At 41.9% G+C, this 21,192-nt stretch overlaps 1 protein-coding gene across 5 annotated transcripts in view; it reads right to left on the bottom strand.

Moving 5' to 3' along the window:
* Positions 1-18,389, bottom strand: part of SNTG1 (syntrophin gamma 1) — a 468,099-nt gene extending 449,710 nt beyond the window's left edge. For all 5 annotated transcript variants that reach the window (XM_061598525.1, XM_061598581.1, XM_061598554.1 and 2 more), the window contains exon 1: positions 17,787-18,389. The gene's annotated coding sequence lies outside the window, so the exon portion shown is untranslated. The remainder of the gene's footprint in view (positions 1-17,786) is intronic.
* Positions 18,390-21,192: the final 2,803 nt, after the last annotated feature.

Genomic DNA, 21,192 nt, shown 5'->3' with positions numbered 1-21,192 from the left:
GATCATCAAGAAATGAAATCGGCCCAGTTTACAAATAAACTGCCGTTTCTCTATCTATGTACAAATCTGTTTATTTATTGAGGATGTTACGCACAAATAATGCAGTATCTGGAACAAAATAGCAGAAAGAAATATTGCATGCCAAATCTATTTGTTTACTTCACAAATACATTAATTTGAGTGAGCAAAGATACAGTTTTCAAAATTTGTCTTGAATGTTTTTGAAAGAATCATGACAAGAAGTACAAGTGATGGATTATCATTTTGAGTGTGTCTAGGATGCCAAAGTCTCACACCTTCAGTCAAATATCTGCTTTATTTCATATAAAAGCATATTTTCATTCCACAAAATTCCTTTTTGCAAATGTATTTGAAACAAAAATAATATTTGGTTTAATAATCCAGGTGTATATAGTGGCACTTTTATGGTCCTTAATAGCATAAACTATAAAAACCATGACTTTTCACAGATAAATTACAACAATAAAGAAAGCTTGGGATATGAGGATAGAATAATACTATGTTCAACAGAGCCATTGTGGCCCTCTTTATCTTTACACACAAGGAACATGCCTGTCATTTATCTGATGACTTTCCAACCTGTTGTTTTCAAACAGCTGGAAAAACTGCAGGCAAAATCAACTTAAATAAAAGAGTTGTTGGGAATAACAGAATATATGCTCAAACACATAAGAAAATACAGTAATATATCAGTTAACAAAATAGATGCATTCCTGGACATTACTTCTTTAACAGAAATTTTGGTACAGGTAGGAATAACATGGAAGTAGGAATAACATGGTTCTTACACCTGTTCATAGATGGTGGGGGGCAACTTCAACAGGGGTTTTAAAGGGTGCCTACTCAGCACCAACCCACTCCCACTCCTTCCCCCTTTCCTCCTTCTCCACCTCTGAATTGTATTGGATCCTTCCCTCCCCAGCTCTGGGAGAAAGCAAGAGATCTCTTTAATGCAAAGCAAACACGCATCCTTGTCAGTTTCACCTTAGCAAAGCAAAGGCAGAGGTTTATGAGTTTATTGATAGCAAAGCAAAGACACAGTCAGTTTCACCTTAATGCAAAGGCATAGGCTTAAAAATGTATCCATGGCAAAGCAAAGACACAGGCTAGTCAGTTTCACCTTAAAGCAAAGACACAGGCTCCAAAGTTTATCCTTAGCAAAACAAAGCTGCTAAGTTTCACCAAAAGAAGCTTCTTTCCTGAAGGATTCCTTAACTGAGGTATTACTGTACTAGCAACATCACAGCAGTCTAAACAGTAACAGAAGTGAAATGACGCGGCACAGATTGCAAAACATGGGCCACAAAAAAGTTGGCAAGTTTACTTACAGAATAAAATTCCTGTTTCTGACTCTCCAAAATACAAAGTATATCAGGATGCTTGAGAGATCAAGGTGGGTTAGGAGAATGTGACAACTTCCAGGTTAAGGTGGCCCACTAATAGTACTTTGCCCAAGGGCTCCAAAAATCTGGAACCAGTACTGCATATTCAGGAATAATTCTGTGTGGCCTTAACTGTAAGAGAGGTATGCCTTGCATCCTAGATAACAATAAAGATTGAGATGTCATCTTGGGAATTAGCTATATACCTGCAGTGAATTGCTTCCAAACACTACTTAGAAAAAGCTTGCATCTACTTAAGCAGCAGTTTCCTTCAGTACAGGCACCAAGAGTAACATCAAAAGAAAAACTAGTCTGATACTTCATTCTGGTTTTCATTTCCACAGCTTCCAAAATATCCCTAAGAGGTGTACTGTTGGTTACCATTCAAAATGTACATTTCTAAAGGTGAAATTGACTTTATTTGATTCTAAATCAATCCAAATCAATGTGCTTATGTAACAAAAATTGTGAGTTATATAATAAAGCTTAAACAAGCAGATGTAGGAATATTTTCTATAACAATGAGCTTTAGGCATTTGATAAGTCCAGCCAGGGGTCAAAACATTCAGTGATTGTTTGTGACCTTGACATCTATGTGCTTAAATCTGTACAAAATAGAGCAAGAAATACTACCCATAATTTTTAATCATCACATATGATTTAATGTACTTAAAATTCTCTTCTGTGTGCAAGTGCAAATAAAATTGCATCCTCAAATAGTTACTGTTCAGTGATACATCTTTGCATTTGAGGACCTTTTCTAGTTCTGTCATAGCTGCCCACCCCAGTCCAGTCTTCTGATTTCTTGACTATTGTCTCCATTTTGGTTAATGACTGTGCCAAGGTATTGATAATCCTTCACAAGTTCCATGTTCTCATTGTCAACTTTAAAGTTACATACATCTTCTGTTGTCATTACTTTAGTCTTCTTGATGTTCAGTTGTAGTCCTGCTTTTGTGCTTTCCTCTTTAACTTTCATCAGCATTCATTTCAAATCATTACTGGTTTCTGCTAAAAGTATGGTATCGTCTGCATATCTTAAATTATTGATATTTCTCCCTCCAATTTCCACACCTCCTTCATCTTGGTCCAATCCACTTTCCGTATGATATGTTGTGTATAGATTAAACAAATAGCATGATAAAATACACCCCTGTCTCACAACGTTTCCAATTAGGAACCAGTCGGTTGCTCCATATTCTGTCCTTACAGTAGCCTCTTGTCCATACTATAGGTTCCACATGAGGACAATCAGATGCTGTGGCACCCCCATTTATTTTAAAGCATTCCATAGTTTTTCATGAACTACACAATCAAAGGCTTTGCTGTAATCTATAAAGCACAGGGTGATTTTCTTCTGAAATTCCTTGGTCCGTTCCATTATCTAACGTATGTTTGCCATATGATCTCTGGTGCTTCTTCCCTTTCTAAATGCAGCTTTGACATCTGGCATTTCTTGCTCCATATGCGGTAAGAGCCTTTGTTGTAGAATCTTGAGCATTACTTTACTTGCATGGGATATTAAGGCAACAGTTCAATAATTACTGCATTCCCTGGGATACCCTTTCTTTGGAAATGGGATATATATTGAACGCTTCCAGTCTGTGGGCCATTGTTTAGCTTTCCATATTTGTTGACACATTTTTGTCATAATATGGACAGATTCAGCCTCACTAGCTTGTAGCAACTCTATTGGTATGCTATCTGTTCCTAGTGATTTGCTTCTTCCAACTATTTTAAAAGCAGCTTTCACCTCACATTCTAAAATTTCTGATTCTTCATCAATCTGTCATCCTTGCATCTCTTTGATAGAGTTCTTCAGTGTATTGCTTCCATCTTCCTTTTATTTCATCTTGGTCAGGCAGTGTGTTCCCCTGTTGATTATTCAACATCCCTACTCTTGGTTTAAATTTCCCTTTAATTTCTCTAATCTTTTGGAATCAGATGGTTATTAAGAATGAAATGGGTAACACAGACCTGTTCAAAGAGTTTAATGTTACTGCTCAACTCCACACAATGAATTATTTTCACTGCTCAGTCACAGCAAGAAACTAATCATAATTTTTACAACCATGACTGAACTATGTATAACCATAATCAACAAGACTACTTTGTAAAATCTCTTCACTCTACGGCAATCAAAACTCAAACTAGAAATCCGTCACGTAATCCATTATTCCAACTCAGGATCTTCACTATATCAAAAATGCTGAAGTCAAATATTGCTTTAAATATGGCTGGCAGTAAAGAATATAGCAGTAAAGATATGCAAACTAAAAGCAATATCTGCTTCTACAAGTACAGTCAAAATTCTGATGGTATAATGTCTACCATATTCCACAAAAATGTGTTTGCAAACTAATACGTCATTCTCCCTTGACTTTGTCTTAAAAAACAGGAAGAACAATCAGAATAAAGTCCCACTGAGTTCAATGGATTTATTTATTGCATTTATATCCCACCTTTTCTCCAAGAAGCTCAAGGTGGCGCGTATTATTCTTCCACTCATCATTTAATCCCCACAACAACCCTGTGAGGTAGGTTAGGCTGAGAGGCAGTGACAGGGCCAAGGTCACCCAGTGAGCTTCATGGCCGAGTGGGGATTTGAACCCTGGTCTCCCAGGTCCTAGTCCTACACTCTATTATACCACACTGGCACAGTTTCCTCCCAAATGAGGGTGTTTTGGATTACATGCTTCAGGCTAGGTTTAGAAATAGTCACTTTAGACTGCAATCTTATAAAAAGTTACTTGGGATAAACCTCAGTGTGGCTTACTTCTGAGAAGACAAACATAGGATTGCTCTGTTAGTCACATGACTGTATATATTATTACAAATGTATTCACTACTATGAAAAAACCCTTGCAGTTTAAGAACATTCCTATAGCCCACAGATATTAGTATCAAACTTTAAAAAGCAGGGAAATTGGGCAGCTATAGTGAATGCACAAGGAAAGCAGGAGACCAAACCTCCTCTCTGAGATATTGTACTGCCCTTGGCATTATGTAAAATTTCAAACCCAATGTGGGTTGGTGTTTCACAGTCCGATCCACTTCCTGTGTCGTTTGGAAGAATTTGGTAACATGTGCCTCTGAGTATATGGTGAGTGGTGGCAACACCTACCATCTCCAAACATGAAGAATTACATTTTTGTATGTTTGTTGGTGTTCTTACTTTGCTTCTTTCCTGTGTTACTACTATTTTTACAGAGAATCTAACCTAGAAAATTATATTTCTCTCATTATTCATCCTAGATATCTGTGTCAAATTTGTTTTTATTAATTTCAAAGCCTTTTTATTGGTCAGTGTCATATGATGGTAAAGACAGCCTTTTGTGTTTCAAACTGGAGGTTACATTCTATTTCTAATTTGGGTGCATTAATAGTTGAATCTGAAACTGCAGTCTGATGTGATATCATACTGATTACAATATGTTGCTACTTAAGCAATGAATCTAGCTGTTGGAAAAAACAAACATAGCCTGTCCAAGATGCATGTTTTCAGCCTGCTATGCTTAAACCACTCCACTTAAGGAAAGGTGGGCATGGTCAATTAAAAACATACAGCACACCTAGAATTTTACTAGAATATATTTCACCTCCCACTGTTTTACCTTGTGCAAACTGAGACAGTCCTCATATCCACTGGAGACTATTCTACAGAATAGTCAGTGCCATTGTTATTATTATTATTTAGTCCATTTATATACAGCTTATATTTAAATAAAACTAAGCGGTGTACAATAAATCCAAACATCTTAAAACAACACCAACAATGTAGCACCTTGGCTTCATCAGTCTGCCACTGGGATGGGAGAGAAGTTAGTTCAGTTTGCATTGAAAGATGAACCTACCTAATTCACACAATTTAAAACAACATGTACAATGAAACATAGCCATCCTTTGAAATTCTTACTTCTCCAAATTTTACAATGCAATTCTCCCACCAAGCAATGTGTACAAAAAAAGCACATATAAGTCTGCATAAAAATGCATGTATCAGTGAAAATAGCATATAAAATACATTAGGGGAGATTGTTTTGCAAAAATGAGTATATTATGCAAAATTGCCCACAAAATGTGTATATCAGGAGAAATCTGCACTGAAATTTTGAAACCAATGTTGCAAATGCTTGCCTTGCACATGTTTCAGGGAGCTGTGGCCCAAGACTTGTGTGTAGCATTTTTTAAGGTTGATCTCTCTTGTCCACACTCCATATGTTTGTTGTGGAAAACACCAATGCAGCCACGGCAACATGATTGTCATTTAGGTTATGCAGTCTTCAAGGCAGTGAAGTGCATACTTCCATGTTTGCTTGTTGTAACACAAAGGCAACAACAAGGAGCCATTCTCGATCCATGCTGCGGCAGTATTTCTTTCCAGGCTTGTCTTGCAACAGAGACCAATCAGATGTCATTCAAGAATTCAAGAATTCTTTTTGGAGATTTTTTAGTGATGCAAAGTGTTGCTATACTTCACATATTCACAGAAACAGAAGCAAAAGAAAATGATTTCCTATAGGAAAAAAATGTAAATGTACTGCCTTCAAGTCGATTCCGACTTATGGTGACCCTATGAATAGGGGGATTTTCATGAGGCTGAGAGGCAGTGACTGGCCCAAGGTCACCCAGTGGGCCCAAGGTCAGAGTGGCTGACTGTTAAACCACTCTGGCCACCGCTGCTCTTTCATGGGAATAGGAGCCTCCTGTCAGCACCCTTCACAAACTACACTTCCCAGGATTCTTTGGGGGAAGCCATGACTGTCTCACGTGAAATCAAACTCTGGTGTGGGTGTGGCCCCCTGATTAGCCAACCCAAGCAGCTGTGAGTCTGGCTTTTAGAACACTGACGGTTCTTACTGAGCATGCCCGACACTATCATTTAGTTCAAGTTAAAATTTCTTAAATTAATTAAAAATCAGCCAGGCATTTTTTAAACTTTTAAACTGCAGAAGATGAAGGTCAGAGTATGGGGCAAGGTCAGTGATAGGATTACAGGTACTCTGTGAACATGGTTGATCTTTAATTAATTTCAACAAATTAGGAGAACTCTGACAAAAAAGTCCAAAAGAGGTCTGGGGTTTTTCTCTCTCTTTTTATAGTTTGAACTCTTGATCCTCTCTGACTGTTTTGTGTATCACCATGAAAATTTAGAGGGTTGTTAAGCAAGCATTTCTGAGTTCAGGACTAAAAGTTTTGTAAAGTTTTGTTTTGAAATGAACTTATGGAAAGCATCAGAATGGCATGGGGGTATTTTTAATTTAACATTGCAGAATGCAAAAAATCCACTCTGGCTATAGTATACAGCCACTCTTGTGGCTGTATAATACATTGTGCTCAAAGAAGTTAGCAATAAAAGCATGGCAACATACAAATCAAAATTTAAAAAATATCAACAATACACAATTAATCTATCCATACTTTAAAACAATTCAACAGGTTGATAATAATACATAATAAAACAAAATTTCTATTAAAATAAAACAATGCCCTACTGATATGCAACGAAGTTGATTTCACATTTATTGTAATTAAAGCTGAAACTGTCCCTAGGATTTGCACTAACTCTTTGTAATTGACCTCCAGGTTACTCAAAATGTGGCTATAGAGAGCAAATGATATAGTGCCACTGAAGAAGATACCAGAGCATAAGTCATACATAAACTCTAGGAACACATACTGCATAACATAGTGCTAGCATAATTGATAGTGGCCATGTCAGATGCCCTGATCCTTTTTGGTGGTTGGGATTGTGAGCGTCTAGATCAGCCTTTCCCAACCAGTGTGCCCCCAGATGCTGTTGGACCACAATTCAAGTTATATCAAGATTGGGCGGCAGGCGCTGGACTGATGCTAAGGGCAAACCACGTCAATCCAGAAGAACAGGGGATAGATGCGTAATACCCATCCCCTGTTCTGGGTCTGCCCAAAACCAGAAGTTAACTGGGGGACGCAGGATTCCTACCGACCTTCGATTGCTGCTATGTAACGCCAGGTCTGTGACACAAAAAACATCTGTCATCCATGATATGATACTGGATGAGTGCGCAGACCTGGTATGTATTATGGAGACCTGGCTGGACGAGGCCTCAGCTCCCACTCTTGAGGCCATGTGTCCGCCAGGTTTCCGCTATACGCAGCAACCGAGTGTGGGAAGGCAGGGAGGGGGAGTGGCAGTCATCTATCGGGAGTCCTTGATGTTCACCAGGCCTCCGCTCCCAAGGACCAAGTTTGTTGATTGCATGTACTGGAGGTTGGGCCCGAAGGGCAGTCTGGGGATCCTGCTTGTGTACCGCCCACCCCGCTGCACAGCAGACTCCCTGACCGAGGTGCTGGAAGTGGTCTCGGATGTGCGAACATTGACCCCAGAACTTTTAGTACTGGGGGATTTTAACGTACACGCTGAGACCACTCTCATTGGAGCCCCTCGGGATTTCCTGGAAACCATGGCTTCCTGGGAACTGCACCTTAGTAACACTGAGACCACCCATGTAGCCGGTCATGCTCTCGACCTTGTATTTGTCCTGGGAGTGGTGGGGAGTGTTCTGAAGTTGGGGGCCTTTTCTTTTACCCCCGTGTCATGGTCAGATCACTATCTGGTGAATTTTGACTTCTCGATGCCACACACCCTCTCCACAGGGGTAAAGGACCTATTAGAATGGTCCGCCCCAGACGCCTGATGGATCCGGATGGATTCCTGACTGCGCTTGGGGATTTGGAACCTGCTGAAGGTCGTCCGGTCAAAACCCTGGTGACGGAGTGGAACGGGGGAATCACCAGGGCACTAGACCGGGTGGCTCCGAAACGTCGTCTCCCCCTGAACAGAACTCAGACAGCACCGTGGTATACACCTCGGTTGCGTAGTCTGAGACAGGAGGTGAGACGACTAGAACGCCGGCGGCGGAAATCCCGCTCTGAAGATGCTCGAACACAGGTTAGAGCAGCAATAGCTGCCTACCAGGTGGCAATAAAGGCAACAAAGAAAGATTTCTTTGCTGCCTCTATTGCATCTGCAGAGTGCTGTCCCAGGAAGCTGTTCCACGTGGTCCGAAGCCTGGTCGGTCCAGTTGCTCAGGAACCCTTGGAGCATTCAAAGGCTTCCTGTGACAAATTGGCTAGGCACTTTGCCGATAAAGTCGAACATCTGAAGAACTCGATTCCATACGCTGTGGATGCAGTAGAGGATCCAGAGTTGACCAGTTGTAATCCGGTTCAGTGGGATTGGTTTCGGCCTCTTCCTTCTGAGGATGTGGACAAGGTACTTTCAACGGTGAAGCCTACCACCTGTCTGACTGATCCTTGCCCATCATGGTTCCTTATGAACTGCAAGGAGAAATTGGGCGAAGGGATTAGGGCGGTGGTAAATGCATCCTTGAAGGAGGGTGTAATGCCACCGACCCTCAAGGAGGCAATTATAAAACCCATTCTAAAAAAATCCTCCTTGGATCCCTAAGTTTTGAACAACTTTTGCCCCATTTCGAATTTGCCATTTTTGGGCAAGGTCATTGAGCGAGTGGTGGCTAACCAGTTGTCAGCACACTTGGATGAAACGGATTATTTAGATCCATACCAATCGGGTTTCAGGACTGGACATGATACTGAAACAGCCTTGGTCGCTCTGGTAGATGATATGAGGAGGGCACTAGACAGGGGAGAATTCACCTTTCTTGTCCTCCTGGATCTCTCAGCGGCTTTTGATACCGTTGACCACGGTATCCTGTTAGATCGCCTGGAGGGATTGGGAATAGGAGGCACTGTTTTACAGTGGTTCCATTCCTTTCTCTCTGACAGGCATCAACAGGTAGCATTGGGAGATGAGGTTTCAGACCCTTGGTCCCTCACTTGTGGAGTGCCACAGGGTTCTATCCTCTCTCCCATGCTATTTAACATCTATGTAAAACCGCTGGGAGCTATCATCAGGAGTTTTGGGCTGCAATGTCACCAATATGCTGATGACACGCAGCTCTATCTCTCCTTTAAATCTTCACCGGAGTTGGCTGCAGAGACCTTGTCCAAGTGCCTGGAATCCGTGAGTGGGTGGATGGGAAGAAACAGGCTGAAGCTCAATCCTGATAAGACCGAGGTGCTACTTGTGGGTGACAGGGGAAAGTTGGGTGTTGCTGACCTGAATCTTAATGGGGTAAGATTACCCCTGAGGGATCAGGTCCGCAGCCTCGGGGTTGTTCTTGATTCCAAGCTGTCCATGGAGGTTCAGATTTCAGCAGTGAGCCGGGCAGCTTGGTATCAACTACACCTCATACAGAGGTTGCAACCCTACCTCCCGATTCATCAGCTCCCACTGGTGGTACATGCCCTGGTCACCTCTCGATTAGACTACTGCAATGCGCTCTACGTGGGGTTACCCTTGAAAACGGTCCGGAAACTACAACTGGTGCAGAATGCAGCGGCACGCCTGCTTACAAACAGCCGCCACCGTGATCACATCACGCCGGTGTTAATTCATCTACATTGGCTTCCAGTTGTTTTCCGGGCCCAATTCAAGGTGTTGGTCTTAACCTTTAAATCCCTATACGGTCTCGGCCCAGTTTACCTGAAGGAGCACCTCCAGTACCACCAACTAAGCCGCCCGACCAGATCAGCCACACAGGGCCTTCTCTCCGTCCCACCAACGAAAACAGCTAGGTTGGTGGGGACTAGAGAGAAGGCATTCTCAGTGGCGGCCCCCACTCTCTGGAACTCCCTCCCATTCGATCTTCGCCATGCCCCTTCCCTAGATACATTTCGCCGAGCCTTGAAAACATGGCTCTTTGGACAGGCCTTTGGGATCCCCGGGGTGGGCTAATTTCTTTATATTGTTTTAAAACTGTCTATTGATAGCCCTAAACTGTTCTGTACTGCTGCTTTTAAAATGATTATTGTTGACTGCACTGTATTTTATTATGTATTTATATTGTATTTGAACTTTAATGTTGTACGTCGCCTAGAGTGGTTTCGGCCAGATAGGCGACACAAAAATTAAATTTATTATTATTATTATTATTATTATTCCCATCTTTCCTGACCATTGGCAATGCTGGCTGAGGCTGATGGGAGTTGTGGTCCAACAACATCTGGAGGCACACTGGTTGGGAAAGGCTGGTCTAGATTGTGAGTCACTCACACTGATCCAGATCATCAGTCGCCTATAAACTCATACATCCCTTCATTTTCAAGCACCCTTAGAATGTACTTAGAAATGTCATTTTTTAGAAAAGCTGTACTCCATCTAAATAGCTATGTATTCCCTTTAGCAAATATGAACAAGGGCTAGACGTGAAGTGCCGTGACAGAGGGTTCCATGCCAATGTGTCTCATGTTTGCTTGCAGATTAACTGCAATACATGTTGGATGAGGAGTGGCCTGATGTTTCATGGGAGATAATCCCATGCACATTTTTAAAGTTAGAAACCATACTTTTTGGGAGATTGCTGCATCTGGTATTAAAATATGCTCACTTAAAACAATGTAGTCTACATCCAGTGCTAACTAGCAGCTTGTTTCACTATCATCTAATGAATGTTTATACTCAAGCATGAAATGACAACTTATTATAAGGCATGTTATAAAAGGCTTCTGCCACATCTTGTAATTATTTTCTAAATGCAAGTAACATGTTTCAGAATTGTTTCTTCATTCAAAATACATTAATTTAACATAGAAAATAACTGATAGAATTCCTAAGTTTCCATTCTTACAACTGTGATATGGGAACTGTGACCTATCACCATAATCTGTGTCTGGAAAACCCATAACTTCCAGTTATATTTTTTTTTCCTTTGAGCTTCATGAACTTTAAAAAATGGAAGGCTTGCTTGAATTGAAACAGGTTTTGCCACTCTTTCATGAGTTAAGTTGTTCCTTGATTATGTGTTATGCATCTTCAAACTGAGGCAAGTGAGTTACAGGAACAATCAGAGGCTATGTGTGGTGCAGACACCTTGTCATCATGCTGAAGGAACAATTAGGTTTAGCAAGATCCCAGACAGGGAAGTGAAACAGACAGGTGGGCTTATCAGCCCCATGTCACTTGTATGGGGAGGTTGGGCTACAGCACCGCAGGCCTGGGGCAAGCTGGTGCCAGCACTGATTTTGAGCCTTATGTACAACTTAATATCAAGCAAAAAAAATTCCCAAAATGCAAGTGACCTCAAGCCTACTGCTACAAAAGCTATCACCTCCACACACTGGATAATACCCTCACAGAGGTGCAATAGCATATTTGTCTCAAGCTGTATTGTCCTACTTTTCAGTACATGAAAGCTGGCATTTCATCTTTGAAGCCAAAGAAATAGATGGCATACCATAAAAAAAATAGAATTTGCATATGTCAGCAGCAAACAAATCAGAAATGCAAAGACAGGTTACAATGGAAACAGATAATGCATCAAATTAATTAAAACTCAATGCACATTATGTGGAAAGTCATTATAGAGGGGTACTGCCTATACAGTTTCATTAGTGGGGTGATACCAGCCCCATTTAGGATTCATACAGGAATGCCATCTCCTTCTATGCAGCCTCAGTGAGCTCTGCAAACTGGTCCTTACTGGGTGAATGTAAAATGCAGCAAATCCCAAGTTGTTGTGGTGGTGGAGAAAATTGCTATGCAGCAGCTGGTGAAAGCAACTGATCTGTCTCTGGGAAGCTGCCCTTATACGAGTATTGAAAAAGATATGGTTGTTTTTGCAGTGGCCTTGCAGCAGTGTGGGTCCCAGGTCCAGCTGACTCCAGACACTGTGGTCTACAGAAACCTTTTGCTTTACAAGCCAGAAATTGCCAGTCTCACCACAGCTGACTTCTGAAACTCTCATTGAGTGCCATTATCCAAGGTGGGTTCCATTAGAAGGCTCAAGGTATATCTGCACGGCAAAGGGCTGCAGAGGACTGGCAAAACGATGGCCCACTGCTGTTCAGCAGCCGAACGAAACTTCTCTCGGCAGCAAGAGAACTCCTCCTTAAATGAAATGGAGCCGAACTTGGGTATCAAACCTGTTTCAGTCCCAGACACAATTCAAGAGCCCAAGGAAAAAGTGGTGATGATGAAGCTCCCGTCAACAGGTGAATGACTTCCGTGTGGACCCAGTATGAATGCACTAGCTTGTGTCTTGCCTTTTTGGACTGTTGTGGGTTTCTGGCCTCTGTCACTCCCCCAATGAAATGAATCCATGAACTGGCCATGAACAGAACTTCTGGTTCAGAGGTGGAGGCTACCCTTAGCCAGTACTGCTGCAGGTACTCAACTATAAGTTGAGCAGTAATTTAACCTTTGTAAATTGTATTTTGTAAATTGTATTGTTTTATTGATCTATTTTATATTGTATTTTTATATTTGTGATTTTTGTAAGCCGCCTTGAGGGCCTTTGGCGGAGAGGCAGGGTATAAATAATAATAATAATAATAATAATAATAATAATAATAATAATATACAGTTAAACCAGATGGGACAAAGTGTATTCCCCCATTATAAAATCAGAATGTATTAAATGTTAATAAAATGTTTTTTGAAACTTGGCAAGTAGGACCTATGTGATGAGAGTCATCAGCCATCGCAATTTCAGACAGATATACTGAGAAATAGTGGAGCTTAAACAACTTTCTTTCTTATGCAATTTCCTGCTCTCTATGACTGTTTGCCCTCATAATGTTATTGCCTTTTGAAGTCCCTATTGCTGTAAATAAGGACAAATATTGCAACTAGAGATGTAAGAAGTCATTGATTTCTGTTCCATCCTGTAACTGCCACATGCAGCGCTGCTTGCATGCTGCTGCAGTTCAGTTTCTAACAAAATTATGTTACTCACCTCATTGTCCAGTATGGCAAAATGTTAAGTAATTAATTATGTTATCATTACATTATTCCACACCACTCATTTCAATGCAAAGAAAACACAATGCAAAGGGTGGGGGATGTAATCAATTCTGTGCAGACTGAAAACTTCAGCAAATACCAATCATATCTAATGGATTTGTTTCTATTCTGGACATGGGATGAATAAGCAAACAATGGCAGTTTCTTATTCTATTTCCATTTTCACTGGAATTCTCCAGCATCCCTAATTGCAACCCATGCTCAATGCCTGATTTACTCTTTCCCACAACAAAGTTGGCTGCCATGAGAGTGAGCATGAGGCTTGCAGCTGCTACTGTGACAAGAGATTGGGAGCGGGAGAGCAGCAATCTGGGGGAGTGCAAGAAAAGAGCCTGGTAAAAAACAGAGGGGCAAGAAAGAATTCTGTAAAACAGTGAAAGGACAACCCCATAAAAATCTGTTACAGGGCACTTTTTTCACGTCTAAAATGGTTCATTTAATACAATTCGGTGAGTATCCTTTTCAAAAAAAAACAAGACAACTTGGCAATTAAAAAACAACAACATTCTTTGAAGTAAAGAGTTAAGGTCCTTGCAGATTTACTCATGCACCCAAAATCATGGAAACTGCACCCAGGCTTAATTTCCATAATCTGTCAGCAGTCTTTCACATACACAAGAGTTGCCTTCTCCTTTCTCTTACTGACTTGTGTCTCCTCATGATACAGACAGCCCCAATGCCCAAACACCATCTCCCCTCTACCCATGTTGACTTGTGTCCCTCTCTTATCCTCCATCTATCAACATCCCCTCACCACAGCCTGTCACTCTAATTTAGCTGTCTCTAACCAAAATTAAGCATATACAAAAAAATAGAAGGTCAGTGTACAGCGCAGATGGCCATTGCCGTCATTGTGTCTTGAGCTTCAGGGTTGTTCCTGTTGCAGAGGATGAAGGTGTAAGACCATGGGGAAGTTTGGCTAAATGATAAGCAAGCACAATATGTGAGACTACAGAATATGTTAACTGCTTACATGATGTATGGGTTGCCTTAACTCACAGCTTCCATGTTTGGAGTGCATAAATAAACCTGTATGCATCTTAACTCTTGTCTTTTAAAAAGCGTTTTTTTTAAAAAATACCTGATAGTATATATTAGATATATACGTGGTGATAGAAAAGTTGGAAATGTGTGTCAATGGAAGCCAGCAGAATTTTCAGGGCATCTACAGCAAAATCATTGGTACCATGCCATTAATACTAGCAAATTATACAAGCCAATTAAGGCTACAATCCAGGTCACACTTACCTGGGAGTAAGTCCCATTTAACTCAATGGGTCTTACTTCTGAATAAACAGGCATAGGGTTGCCTGTTTTTAAAAGAAGGCCTTTAAAAGGGTAAGTACAGACATAGTTCCCTAAAGCAGCCACTGCATTGTTCCCCTAGCTGAGGGATGACCTATCCTATCTTCCACCTTAGCTTCTGTGATGACACACATACCTGCTTCCAAATCGAGCACTGATGATCTCTGCTTTAAAGATCAGGTGCCTGTCATGTTTACCTGGTTAAGCATTTAATCGGCAACTTCCTTGTAATGCATACATTATTCAAGCACAACAAGAAATGTGAAACATATCAAGTATTATAAAAATGATTGAGCAGAATTAATATACCTTATGGGCAACATACATCTATCATCATTCAATGTGTTCCATATTGGATCTGTCCTGTGTTTGTTCCCAAAGTGTCCATAAAACAGGCCTAACAAAAAAGTGGCCCAGAGCAATAGATTTTTTAATCAATTAAATGCATCTATATTGAAAGCACTGAGATTAACACAAGCATTATAATACTTTAAATCTTAGCTTGCAATCCTAACCCCACTTACCCAGGAGTAAAATCCACTAAATTCAATAGGACTTACTTATGAGCAGACAGGGATAGGATTGTGCTACAAGTTACTCTTCACATTTTGCAATTATAAGGCAATATGAACCTAATATAAGGAATTACTTACAATGTGTATGAGCAGCACACACTTCTCTAGAGATCAGAATTAAACAATTTTAATTACTGCCAGCATAAGGACAGCAGAAATGGGAGGTTACTAAGAGGCTACTGAGAAGAGTGAAAGTTGGTTTGCACTATAGTGGGACAAAATAATAAAAATAATAATGAAAAACTACTTCAGTCCCAAAAGCAGAAAAAATCATCCAACTACTTAGCCAGAAACAGGGCATGGGGGAGGGATAAACTATAGTACTTGATTCTCCAGACTACTTTATCAGGCTGGACGCTCCTTCTCTTCCCTCCCTTGTTTAACATCCAGCCTGATGAAAAGTCCTGGAGATCTCAAAAACATGCTTATTATTTTGTGATATTTTGGGTGGCCCCAAAAAAGACATTGCCAGACTATGGATTTGGAATATATATTTTTCTGCTTATGGTCCTACACGTTTTCCTTTGATTTTTATAGTAGCTGAAATAATTCTATAAAAGAAGATCTCATTAGTTTGTCTACCGGGAAACAGTACAATGTGCTGCAAAAGAAAAATTATCAGTCACCAGATTGTGTGCCCCCCTTCCTCCACACATTAAGACAATTGTTTATCATGACAGTATTAGGTTAAACTACAGAATTAGATGAGGACAGAAAACAAAATATGCAGTCTATTAGGACACTTGATTTCCCAAAAATCATCTATCTATCCAGCTATTATAAGACATTTCTGCTTATAAAAGGGGACCACTCTAAAGAAATCCCAACCTCCAGGCATGTCTTAGTGTTTTATAAACAGTCTTCTGCAGACATTTTAGTGAACGACTGCCCCTCTGCCATTGTATGGGGAACTGCTACAATAAGTCCATATGTGTGGTTCAGAGGCAGATTGTATTGCCAATACAGAAGAAGAAACTTGCCTTTAACCAGAAGACTAACCTGGCAGGCAGTTACAGCAGGTAGAAATTATTGTCCCACCAGTCTTACTGCGCATCTTAATAATGTCAGAAATATTATCCTTGCTGGTGCCATTAGGGAAATGCATTCACACAGCTAACATACATGTACTATTTTTCCCCCAGGTAACCTTCCAGGTATCACATTACCTCGTCGAAGGGTAGCTTATTTGGGTCTTACACTATGAACTGATTTAAATGAGCAATGCTCTACAATATTATTATTATTCCAGCAACATCAGTGAATATGGCACTATACAGAGTAGTGCATATAGATCCCTGCCCCAAGGAAGTTACAGCAATCCAAATGCGCTAAAACATAGTGAACTTCAGTTAAAATATCATTCTATAATATATTTGCACTGTATTGAAACTATTATCCAAACCCAAAATTGAACTGCCGCTCAGAGTTCTATGGCATTTCTTTTATTCTATGGCATTTCTTTTATTCAGACTACTGGGCAACCTCCTTGGCCAGAAAAAGCTACAAACCTGACACTTCCATTTTCTTTTAGTTTTCCACAGGATACATCAAGATATCCTTGCATGCATTCCCAGTCCTTGCCACAATATAATATTTGGTGTGACGAAGTTCATTTCTGCAAGACAACTGAAGAAAACCTCTCCCCCCCCCCCAAGCCACACATGCTGCTAATCTTAGTACACTTACTGGAACAGATCAAGCTAGGAAACAAATGTCCATGATTGCCAATAAATCTGCATAATAGCTCTTACTCTACAAACCTTTCAGGTTAAAGCAGAATGCAAAGCAAGGGCAATGTAAAAAGATTGCTGGCTCATTCATTAATTGTGCTGAGTGGGACAAGTGGAAATGTTTTCAATGTGACAGGCTTGCCACACTGATGAGTTTCAAGATAAATATTACAATTCCTTAGGCCTGAGAAAACTATGTGGTATTTTTAAAACACACAAATTAAAAATATTAGAATCAGACACCTACTCAACATTATTCATACACTAAACTGAAATCACGGATGATGTGGCTGCTGTTTTGTGACAGATTTCGAACTCCACAGTGACCCTTAGGAAGGGTAAGTAGTTCTAGAGGCAAGAACACACACAGCACACCAGCTGCATATAAGAATATATTCTAGAATGGTATCAGGAAGAAAGCGATCCAAATTATGGAAATTACAGCTCCTTTGGGTTTCAGTAGCACACGCTGTATTACTGAAGCAATACAGCAGACATTCAAGGGCTGCTGGACGAAGACTTTTACAAAAGACTTCACATTTACCTGAAGAACTAATAGCAAAACGACAGAGAAGGCACATTTGTGCTCTTAGTTCAGCTGTGACCGTGGATCTGGTACTACTTGTCAAATCAACACTCAGGTACCTAAGCATTGAAACAGAAGCATCTATAATGTGTTTCAGAGATGGACAGATGGTGTACTGCAACGGAACCTCTTGCAAATGAAACGACAGTAAGACCACCCACCCAAAATGTAGAACTGCACTTAATAGTGACTGCACCCTCCTCCCCCTGCTAGCTCCCAACACAGCATAACAGGAATATTATTATTATCGCAATGATTATGTTTAAAAAATCAAATCACAGCAGAGGCAGGCTAGAGACTATCACCAGAAACACTTACTTACTGACATGTTCGCCCTCGCTGAAACGCCGGACTTTTAAGTCCCCGAACCGCCTCCGGAAACTTATTTCCCAAATATTTCCAATTCACTCAGTTAAGGGAAGCGTCGGGGAAAGGCGCTAGCCCCCTCGCTTCTGCTCGTAGCGCCCATTGCATGAAAGCGCAAGTTACACTCTTGAGGTTTCAAAAGGGATCGGCTTGAAGTCGCTGCGGAGATCTCCAAACTAGCGAGAGAAGGGAATCTACAACCACCGCTTGTAGCTGCATGGGGGAGGGAGAAGAGAGAAGAGAGGCTACTTTGCGGCGTCCATTCAAAAGAGAGAGAAAAGAGCCGGAGGGTGAGCGAATAGGCTGCAGCGAGGATCGCCCTTTCAGTAGCAAAGAGGAACAAGCCGGTCTAGAGACCCTTCATCTTACTGGCTGCCCAGCCTAGAGGCGGTGTCCATGCCTGCGGGCGTAGACCTGTAGCCAAAGAGCCAAGTGGCTCAGTACATCTCCCGCCTCGCTTCCTTCCACTGGCCGGTCGCTCTCGGTGCTTTCCCTTCGATCGGCGACGCGGAAATCTCAGCGCTCGCCGGCTCGTTGTTTAGACATGCCTTTTTAGCCTCTGCAAGTGGAGCAGGCGCTTAGGCAAGACGATCCGGAAGGCTCAGGGCCCTTTCCAAACCGATCCCTACCGGGAGAAAGAGAGAGATGGTGATGGGACGGAAGCGAAGTTCCCGACCACGCTGTCTCTTTGGAAACTGGGCGCCATCCATCGGAAATCAGAACGTGGATTCTGTGGTTAATGTCTGCAGCCTCTCATTCTCGATACTATTTTAAATGATCCGCCCGCGTATTCCTGTCGCCGCCCCAAATGCTGGGCATAGATCCTTCTCGGTCCTAACCAGATCGTAATAAGTAGAGATCTAGCTGCCCAAGCAGGAAGCTAATAAGAGAATCGCTAACCTAGAAAAAACAAAAGAAAAAAAGTGACCCACAGTGATCGGAAATATTCACATAATTAATAGACAAATAAGTATTAAGAACAAAGCAAGCTCATGACTTCCGTGCACGGTTTCAACGAACACGTGTTGCACAAAGTTGTGGCTCTCCCCTTTTCAGTGGACGTCCGGCTTTTGTTTTCTGCGGGGCCAAGAAGAGAAGAAAGAGACGAGGGTAATTTGACATTTCTTCGCTTCCGCCGAGGGCGGGGGCAGGAGAGCTGGACTATCCAAGAGCCAGAAGCGCTAAACCGAGTTTAATAGCAAGTTTTTAGAGTACATAAAGAATTGGGTCTGGGTTACCGATCACCACCAGCCCCTCTTCCTTTTCGCCCCGCTTCCCAGTGTTAAAACTGGTCTCTGTGCAGCGCAGTCTATGCTGTCAGCTAATCCCACTAATTTAATGGGACTTCTTTCCCAAGTTATTATTTATAAGTAATGGGGTGAACAGTTGGGGCGAATCGTGGAAAGTAACTTAAGCCCAATTTTCACCTCGCCGACACTTTTCAGTCCCCAAGGTCGAACGTATGCAGAGTGCCGGCCCTTTCCCTCACCAGTAACCCAGCAGGCCAGCCTCTGAACGTCTGGAATTAGGACAAAGGCATTCCAGGCATAGTTCAAACATCGCCGAAAAATATCGGTGGGAGTTTTACCTCAGGAGTGTCTCACAGCGGGTGACATGTACTGTAGTGCCAATCAAAAACCTGGACTTAAAAAGCTGGCAAAAACCGTGACAGCGTTATAGGAACAAGAGGGATCCTCGAGATGCCACAAGATTTAAGTATTGCAGTCAGACCAGGATTTGAAGGGGTGGGGGGGAGCGCGCACTTTCCCGTGCCTTGCAATCCCATCCTCCTCAAACCCGTAAGTTTCACTAACCGGAGAAAAAGACTCCTGTGATTCTGGAAATATAAGAGCTGAGATACTCCCCCCTCTCTCTCCCGCCCGCCAGCCGCCGCCGCCACCCTCCCACCCAATCCGACTATGTTGCGTTTGACTCCTATTGCACCGTGATACGGGCCTGACGAGCAAAGCTGTAACAAGCCCATTTGCTCTTTTGTGCGTTCTTGTGTGTATGTTTCACATGGATGGGTTTTGCTGGGTCTTTTTTGTTTTGGCATTGCACGGATAAGCAAAGGAGAGACCTTTCAAAATATTTAAATAAAAAAAAAATCCGTAACCATTTCAGAAAGTTGAAAGTTTCATCAATGCCTCAAAAACACGTAACGACCATCGCCCTCTCTCACTAGAAAAATGCTTTACTTGCGCTGAAGAAAAGGGGCAGAAAGACAAACTCCTTTTCCCTGATTGGCTGCGGCCGTTTGATGTCACATGGCTTACTTCTTGATTCCAACCGCATCTACCCGCCCCCCTTCGCGGCGTCACCATAGGGAAAGGCGAAGGAGCTTCAGGATGGGGATTTTTTCTCGCTCCCTCCCTCGCGCGTTCAGTGTTTTCCAATTAAAAGACAGTTGATTAGAAAAGAAACCACCTGCATAAATAAACGGCAGGCATGGAGCCAATAACCAACGCTGCTGCCCGCCTCGTCTTTCTGATTCTTTCCTGCTTGTGCCCTTTACTAATAAGCTGCTACTGCAATATCTCTCTCTCTCTCTCTCTCTCTCACCCGTTTTTGGAAAGGTTGGTTATGCCGTGCGATACTAATAATACACCCCTTTCAAGGACTGTGAGGCTGAAAAGGAATTAAGCAGGAATTGAGGAGAGGGAGGAAAGCTTGCTTAAGCACACGGGAAAACTGCTGGCAGATGATACCGCCCTCCTTGTGTGAGGCGGCGAGCTATTAATTACCCCTGTGAGGAGAATTATTGCGCTGGTGGCTTGCTGCTGCTAACTAGGTGAAGATAGAGGATGCGTATTTGGATGCCTCAGGCTTTGTTCTTGCTGTATGTCTCCGTCCCACCCATCCCCAGTGCCAGGATTTCTATCTTCAGGCTACTTGCCGCTTTTTATAAAGAAGATTGATATGACTATTCATCCCCATAATACATGGTGGTTTGGTTTGGTTTGGTTTTTAAAGGAGGAGAGACAGTTGAAGGAGGAATGATCTTTGGTTTTCTTCCAAGGATCTGAAGCTTCTCTACAAGGTTAAGGGATGGCTTAACCCTTTGAACTGAAGCAGTATCTGTCTGGGATATCTGGCCATCCACTTTGACAGGGTTGATGGGGCACTTTGCAATTAACCCTAACAACTACAAAAAGCTGATACAAGTTTACTGGAAGACTGCAGAGGTCTATCTAGTTCTATATTATTTATTTATTTATATCCTGCCCTTCCTCCCAGCAGGAGCCCAGGGCGGCAAACAAAAGCACTGAATGGTTACTCAAATAGTTCTGAAAAGACAGAAGTGGGATTTTGCAGTACTGAGTGCTCTTGTTCAGGATCCTCCTAGCAAACCAGCCAT

Source organism: Rhineura floridana, chromosome 1, assembly GCF_030035675.1.
Source record: "Rhineura floridana isolate rRhiFlo1 chromosome 1, rRhiFlo1.hap2, whole genome shotgun sequence".
NCBI lineage: Eukaryota > Metazoa > Chordata > Lepidosauria > Squamata > Rhineuridae > Rhineura > Rhineura floridana.
This window is presented reverse-complemented; position numbering and strand designations above follow the sequence as displayed.